Here is a 9017-nt window from a genome sequence, read left to right on the forward strand (position 1 = left end):
TGTACATTGCATATGTATTTATAATTATGACTTGAAGCGGTCACCCATCCAAAGGTTACACAGGCTCGCCGTTGCTGAAAACCTACATGTAGCAAGGCATATACAGTGTAACCCCCCCCCCCCCCCCGGCTTAGGGAAGCTTCGAACCTAAGCTTAGCATGAGTTCTCCCTAAGTGTCTGGACCTCTTCAGTACCGGCAAATAATGTCGTCCACGAATACAAAGTCTGTATCTGGACACAAAGTCCTAACCTTAGAGCTCCTTGATGCTAGCTCTAAGACTTCCTGAAGCAAAGTCGCAAAACAACACGCTTCCATCAATTTTGTCATGTTTTTAAATGAAGCCTGTTATGCTTAAATTATCCCATGTTTCCCACTATTGTTGATGTCCCTGACATACCCTCCTAACTAGACAGTGATTCCTTATATTTCCATTTCATTGTGAAATAAAATTGTAGATTTAGACTTTAAAAATGCAGACATGGATTTAAATTACACGATGATTCCCATCCCAATTTCAAAAGCCCTCGCCCACTGACATCAAACACAAAGGCAGCCACACAAGATTTTCATGCATATTTGGCATCCTTAGCGTCAGGCTCCGAGACAGATGTGCACAAGATTTGCATTCATATAAGGCCTCCTTAGCTCCTGACATATTGACCTACCATTTAAATTCCGGTAGAATTATCAAGAAATTAACTCCGCTAGCTCTCAAAGAGTTATCACAAAGAGAAAAGTTAGAAATGGAAATATTTACTTTTAAACCACTGTATGACTGAATGAGTTTTTTCGAAGATGTTTACAGAAAATTTCATTAAATTCCCAGTAAATTTGACAAGCATTAAAAAATCAAATCTACGTTCAGTGTTTTTGACGGGTGTAGATACCCCCAGTCAATGTCAGAATATACTTCATTACTTGTCCAAATGTTCTTGTAAATATTTATAGAAGACACCACCCTTCACGCGACAAACAAAATAAAAAGGAGCTAGTGAAGGTTTGATTTTAATCGGACTGCCTTTTATGCATTTACTTATAATGTCGTCAATTGAAATTCAATTGCATTTGCTTATTTACCGCTGTCTGTTTTCAAGTCGACGAAAGAAAATTCGGAATCCGATTATATTTCACACAACTTTTTGAACAATGACACTAAAATACAATTGCTGGAGTAAAATAAGGAAAGCAAGTCGTAATAAGACAAAATGCAAGTGCAAGCCAGAAAATGAATACTTATTCATCTGTTTATTCTCACGCACTTATATATATTATCTATTTATAACTCATTTATATAACCCCTTACAACTTTGTCGCAATTTATGGAGGAACTGACAATGCGGAGTCAGTTCAAGTATTGTTTTTAGAAAGAAAAACAAGGTACATACATACAAATTGTCACGGGAAGGGACGGGAGAGGGGGGGTTTAGATTTTTTTTTTTTGTGCAAGAACATGCTTATGAATCAGTCAAAAAACTAGGTTTCTGAATGTTACGTGTGGAATTATTTGAAATTATTACACAGGTAAATTGTATAATAATTCTCTCAAACGAAGGGGCGTGCCCACCCCACCCCACCCCCAATTTTATAATTAAATTACATTCTATACCTATAAACATTGTAATGAACTTGTAACATGTATTATGCAATATGCACCACTAAATATACATAAAGGCAGTGGATTTTATTCATTTTACATAATACACTGAAAACAATAAAGCCCACTTATATGATCTTAATACCATCGGGTACATACGAGATATTGATATTTACAGTAACAATGACTAGTTTTGTTGGACAGCTTACCTAGCTTGAAAAAAAATAATCTATCATATTTTCTTTTTCTGGATTTCAGAACGTTTTTCAGAAGGAACATGCAACAATTCATTTGTTAGAAATTTTACAAACATTTTTATTCTTATTTCAAATAGTTAGGCCTAGATCGATTGAATTTACTTGAAAAAAAAATTACCTTTCTCGTCCACATAATCTCAGGATCTCTTCACGATTATAAATTGTCATATATCTTTCAAATTACCTTTTCTAAGGAATTATGAAGTTCTAAAAAAATATTATCAACAGCAAGTCAGCAACTTAAACAAAAATTGAAAAAAAGTATTTTTACACGATCTATTGTGACGTCATCAATGAATCTATTGCGTAATATTCATAAACATTTCCAGGCGACAATCAAACAATTATATCAGTTGCAAAACAAACATAAAAAGTGCTAAAAATCTTGATTATTTAAATATTTTCTTATTTGCGTACTATTACAATCTTTCTCTGTTGCATTTTTTTTGGGGGGGAGGGGGGTTCAGATGAACACTTTAACTTCAATCTTTAAGCATGCTGATCTAACGTTATCTCTATCGATAGTTTTCACCTGAAGGGTGGATAAAATATATTGTCTACCTAATTTATTGTTCAGTCTATGTTCTTAATGATAATGATTAGACTTATTTACTTATTTTGTAACTTTCTAAAAAAAAAAAAAATAAATAAATAACAGCAATTACGGTGCCTTTATTGAAATATGATTTCACATTAGATTTCTCAACTTGAAATCCGGAAAAACAAGGAAGTATGGCAAGCCCTTTTACTATTTATTCGGAAAATAAATTTTATCTTCAAATTACAGAGATATCTCTCATTTTAGAGAGATATCTCTTAAAAAATAGAGATATCTCCCAACTGAAAGAGATATCTCTTATTTCTAAGAGATATCTCTATAAGAAAGAGATATCTCTTAAAGTTAGAGAGATATCTCTTATACTTAGAGAGATATCTCTTTTACTTTAAGAGATATCTCTTACTCCTTGAGAGATATCTCTTTCGTGAAAAGAGATATCTCTGAACGTTAAAGAGATATCTCTTTCACATAAAGAGATATCTATTTCACCAAGAGAGATATCTCTTTCACTTTGAGAGATATCTCTTAAAGTAAAAGAGATATCTCTCTAAGTTTATCTTAAGAGATATCTCTCAAAATGAAAGAGATATCTCTCAAAAGTGTCTACAAGAGATATCTCTCAAGCAAAAAGAGATATCTCCTAATTGCAAAGAGATATCTCTCTTCATTATTTTTATTTAAATTCCATTTGAAATTACTTCTCCCTTTACCGGAAGTATTTCAAAAGCTGAGAAAACTCGGTCCAAGTGCTTGTCACGTAACTCGCGAGGTTCCTCACTTCCGGGGTACCTAACACATGCCTGACATGGATTTGTGTATTGAGTTCAGCATGTTTCTTGTTTATGCAAAGCTTTCGGGGAATGTTAAATAGTTTTACAAAGCGGAATGTGTATCTCCGAATCAACTATATACGAGTTAACTTTTTGTTTTGTTTATTTCAAGAGTTATTTCCCGCAGTTTGGCAAGCGCCATATTTTACACATGTATGTGCAATTGTTATTGTGACTTTGTAGCCCTATAGTGTAAGTACACTCTCATTTGATATAATATTAAGATCTAAGAATTCATGTGTAAAAACGCAAACCTTGTAATATCAAATGTTTCAGCAATTTTAAGTATTATTTTTGCATTGTCAACATGATCATGACCTGGTTTTTTGTGTAAGGCTAAGCACGTGGTTTGTGTTCAGATCATTTTCGGAGATTTATACTATCTACTAATCTAGTCACTGTATGTTATACTTGAGTATGTAAATTTATAAGGACAATTTGATGATTTCTTGCCGATTTATTACTACTTTCTTGTGTTTATTGTTTAGTAGTAGATCGCTGTTAACAGTAAAAGTATGGAAACTCGGTTTGGTCATAATTGTTACATAATATACAGTACAGTCAACGCGGTTTAAGCATTTACCGCGCACCCCTGCGGTGTGAATCTCATCGCGGTTAGTACAGGTGTCTCGGGTAAAAAACGCGTGCCCCCGCGGTTCAGTAATCCAGGTAAATCACACCGTCGCGGTGCATCTTACCGATTACAGGTGAAAAAACAGTCTAGGTCTAAAACGCGAGTAACCTCCCTTTGAAAATATCAACCAAAACAAAATAAAACGAAAATAAAAATATTTTAAAATTTAAAGTCGCTGAAATATTTTAAGTACAAAATGAAAATTATTTTTTCTAAAAAATAGACTCTCATGTATCTGAATAATTATAAAAATCTTCAAAGCAATTTTCAAATAGCGTTTACTAATCCTTGAATTACTTTTTTAAAACGTGTTCATTCTATTCAGATCCACGACTTTCGTTATAAATTACTGTTTGTGATATATATATATATATATATACGACAATGCAAGATAAAACACCTAGTGTGCTATTCATGATATTCAATATTAATTTATATTTTCGTAACGTGTTTATTTTTTAATTTTAATAGTGGATTGATTAAAGAAACGATCTATCGCAGTGTCAATTTCAAAATTTTCATTGGGGTTATAAATGAAAGTGTTTTCAACTTATTAATCTTCAAATATAAGATAATAATTTGCAGAAGATTTTTATGTAATCAGCATTCTCCGAGTCGTCTGTAAAGTGTCATTCCTTTATTCTGGGGCAATGTTCTTGAAATCAGTACGGTGTGTATGTGTGTGTAATTTGATGGCTTACCAATCCGTAGAGAATAAAATAAAATTACATAATGTCTAGAGCTAGACCTGGTACGCATACTTGGTCTTCACAGCTGTACACTGGACAAGGTGCGATCCCCTGAATCAGCCCTACCCCTGGTGTACACGTGCGTGCCCGAAAGCGGGTCAGTAAATTTCAACTGTCGCACATGTTTAACATACTTCACAATTACATTTACATTGATCATATAATTTAATACATATTTGAATTAATTATTTAAATTTACGATATGCAGATTACCATGATTACTTTCGTGTAAAAAGTTAATTTTGATGTAAAAATCATCCCCCTTCCCCCTTTTATTTACTTGGACACTATTAATGTGTCTTACACAAAACTCAGCACATCACAACTTTGGATCGGGGGGGGTATTTTCCCAATATCCATGTAGCTGCACGGACTAATCGTGGTCTTCTTAGTAACTGGTGGATTCCTGTGTATTGAGCGCGTTCAAGCGGAGAGGGATTTCCTGTATCACAGTGACACTGTACTGTGTATAATTTCACGCCTTTGTGAAAGACAAAGGATTTGGATTTTCGCAACATTTTGACAGTTTTAAAATATAAAATCATATACTGGGCGGATTATATTTTTCGAACCCCCCCCCCCCCCCCCTTGCGGGTTCCCCTTCTGCAGTATGCATGAACTTCATTTTTTTTTTTTAACATAAGGTTGTATGTTTCAATTACATTAATTTTACATTTGGATTCACAAAAAAAAAAATTGATCTTAATAAATTTAAATGACTTTCCCTGTATATGCTTGGTCTTCCACAAATATAAAAAAAAATGGAATGTTAACACCGAGGGCTGTCCTATATGTACTGTGTACATGTTCCTCCAAAATTACGACAAAGTAATGTATTTCGAATTCATTGCGTAGTTAATCCCATACGTTGATAGGGGTGGCTATAGAGGTGTACATGTAAATGGTAGAAATAATATTAATTCTTTTACATATACATGTATAAAAAAAAGGACGATATATCAATTTATTATGCACAACGGTATGCACAACAAAGCACCCCTTTTCATATGTTTTAAATTATTATGCGGAAAGAAAATTTTAAGCTTTCTCTTATTTCATTTGCACATTGAGATAAATTATGTAACACTCTTAACTGCATACAAATATTTCTACTACTCAGTGTTTTCAGTCAACACGCTTTTCTCATGAACATTGTTCGTACTTACAAAAAGTTACCTTTCAAGCGGAAATGCGTTGCCGTTTCAAATGAATTTTGCCGATTAAAAAAAACAAATAATAATACGAGAGAGAGAGAGAGAGAGAGATTTACTGCACATTGCCTATAAAGATGTTTCAGAATATCTAGCTCTTCCATCCATCGAATATTTATCGAAACATGTATGCGTTTCATTGTAAAAGTGATACACGGTATATAGTCATTAATTTAGAGAAATAAAGTTTACGCTTATGCTGAGGATATAATTTATTTTTAGGTCACCTGAGTAAACTCAGGTGACCTGTTGCTATCTGTTTTCGTCCGTCGTCGTTCGTCGTACGTCGTACGTCGTTCGTAAACTTTTGAACATTTTCAGCTTCTTCTCTGCAACCACTGAACCAATTTCAACCAAATTTGGCACAAAGCATCTGTGGGTGAAAGGGAACAAAAATTGTGAATTTCATGATCCCTGCCCCCCTGGGGCCTGAGGGGTGGGGCCAAAACCACTAAAATTAATGCAATCTTTGAAAATCTTCTTCTTTACTCCTGGACATCAAGCAGTCAAACTGTTTGCATGATTGTAATCAGCATTGAGTCCTCTACCAAAATTGTGAAATTCATGGCCCTGGGGTCAGGGGTTCTAGTGCTAGGGCAGGGCTAAATAAGTAGGTAGTGATAATGCATTATTTCTTTGAAAATCTTCTTTTCTGCTCCTGGGTATTAAATAAACCAACTAAGTAGTTAGTTATGATGAGCAAGAGTGCTTCTACCAAAATTGTGAATTTTATGGTCCCAGGGTCAGGGGTTCTGGTGTTAGGGCGGGGCTCTCTTGATTATATACATTGAAAATACGATTTCTTTGAAAATCTTCTTCTCTGCCCCTGGGTATTAAATAAACTAACCAAGTGCATAGTTATGATGAGCAAGAGTGCCTTTATCAAAATTGTGAATTTTATGGCCCCAGGGTCAGGGGTTTTGGTAGGGGGGGGCTTTATAGATTATATAGTAAAAATACATGAATTCTTTGAAAATCTTCTTCTCTGCTCCTAGATATTAAATAAATTAACTAAGTGCATAGTTATGATGAGCATGAGTGCCTCTATCAAAATTGTGAATTTTATGGCCCCTGGGTCAAGGGTTCTGGTAGGGGGGGGGGGGGGGGGGCTCTATAGATTATATAGTAAAAATACATGAATTCTTTGAAAATCTTCTTCTCTGCTCCTAGATATAAATTAATTAACTAAGTGCATAGTTATGATGAGCATGAGTGCCTCTATCAAAATTGTGAATTTTATGGCCCCAGGGTCAAGGGTTCTGGTAGGGGGGGGGGCTCTATAGATTATATAGTAAAAATACATGAATTCTTTGAAAATCTTCTTCTCTGCTCCTAGATATAAATAAATTAACTAAGTGCATAGTTATGATGAGCATGAGTGCCTCTACCAAAATTGTGAATTTTATGGCCCCAGGGCCAAGAGTTCTGGTGTTAGGGGGGGGGGGGGCTCTATTTATTATATAGTGAAAATACACAAATTCTTTGAAAATCTCCTTCTATGCTCCTAGGTTTTAGATAAACTAACTAAGTGCATAGTTATGATGAGCATGAGTGCCTCTACCAAAATTGTGAATTTTATGGCCCCAGGGCCAAGAGTTCTGGTGTTAGGGGGGGGGGGGCTCTATTGATTATATAGTGAAAATACACAAATTCTTTGAAAATCTCCTTCTATGCTCGTAGGTATTAAATAAACTAACTAAGTGCATAGTTATGATGAGCAAGAGTGCCTCTACCAAAATTGTGAATAATTTTATGGTCCCTGGGTCAAGGCTTCTGGTGTTGGGGGGGTGGGGGGGCTCTATAGATTATATTGTAAAAATACATGAATTCTTTGAAAATCTTCTTCTCTGCTCCTAGGTATTAAATAAACTAACGAAGTGCATAGTTAAGATGAGCAAGAGTGCTTTTACCAAAATTGTGAATTTTATGGTCCTAGGGTCAGGGGTTCTGGTGTTAGGGTGGGGCTCTATTGATTATATAGTAAAAATACATAAATTCTTTGAAATCTTCTTCTCTGCTCCTAGGTATTAAATAAACTAACTAAGTACATAGTTATGATGAGCAAGAGTGCGTCTACCAAAATGTGAATTTTATGGTCCCAGGGTCAGGGGTTATGGTGTGTGGGGGTGGGGGGGGGGCTCTATTGATTATATAGTGAATATACATTAAATCTTTGAAAATTTTCTTCTCTGTCTCTGGGTATGAAGCAGATGAACTACCTAAATAGTTATGATGAGCAAGGGCCCTAATCTTGCAAAATTTTGAATTTCAAGGCCCCAGGGTCAGGGGTGGATGTGGGGCTCTACTTATATACTGAAAATGAATTAATTGTTTGAAATCTGCTCCTTTGTATTTATAAAACATTTATTTATTTTTTGATAGGCAATTTTAACGGTGCCTTTTTAGGTCACCTGAGTAAACTCAGGTGACCTATTGCTATCCGTTTTCGTCCGTCGTCGTGCGTCGTGCGTCGTCCGTTAACATTTGAACATTTTCAGCTTCTTCTCTGCAACCACTGAACCAATTTCAACCAAATTTGGCACAAAGCATCTATGGGTGAAGGGGAACAAAAATTGTGAATTTCATGATCCCTGCCCCCCTGGGGCCTGAGGGGTGGGGCCAAAACCACTAAAATTAATGCAATCTTTAAAAATCTTCTTCTTTACTCCTGGACATCAAGCAGTCAAACTGTTTGCATGATTGTAATCAGCAATGAGTCCTCTACCAAAATTGTGAAATTCATGGCCCTGGGGTCAGGGGTTCTAGTGCTAGGGCGGGGCTAAATAAGTAGGTAGTGAAAATGCATTATTTCTTTGAAAATCTTCTTCTCTGCTCCTGGGTATTAAATAAACCAACTAAGTACATAATTATGATGAGCAAGAGTGCCTCTACCAAAATTGTGAATTTTATGGCCCCAGGGTCAGGGGTTCTGGTGTTAGGGCGGGGCTCTATTGATTATATAGTGAAAATACATGAATTCTTTGAAAATCTTCTTCTCTGCTCCTGGGTATTAAATAAACTAACTAAGTACATAGTTATGATGAGCAAGAGTGCCTCTACCAAAATTGTGAATTTTATGGCCCCAGGGTCAGGGGTTCTGGTGTTAGGGCGGGGCTCTATTGATTATATAGTGAAAATACATGAATTCTTTGAAAATCTTCTTCTCTGCTCCTGGGTATTAA

Source organism: Saccostrea cucullata, unplaced genomic scaffold (genome assembly GCF_032062105.1).
Source record: "Saccostrea cucullata isolate Sc308-1 unplaced genomic scaffold, CSIRO_AGI_Scuc_v1 ctg1316, whole genome shotgun sequence".
NCBI lineage: Eukaryota > Metazoa > Mollusca > Bivalvia > Ostreida > Ostreidae > Saccostrea > Saccostrea cuccullata.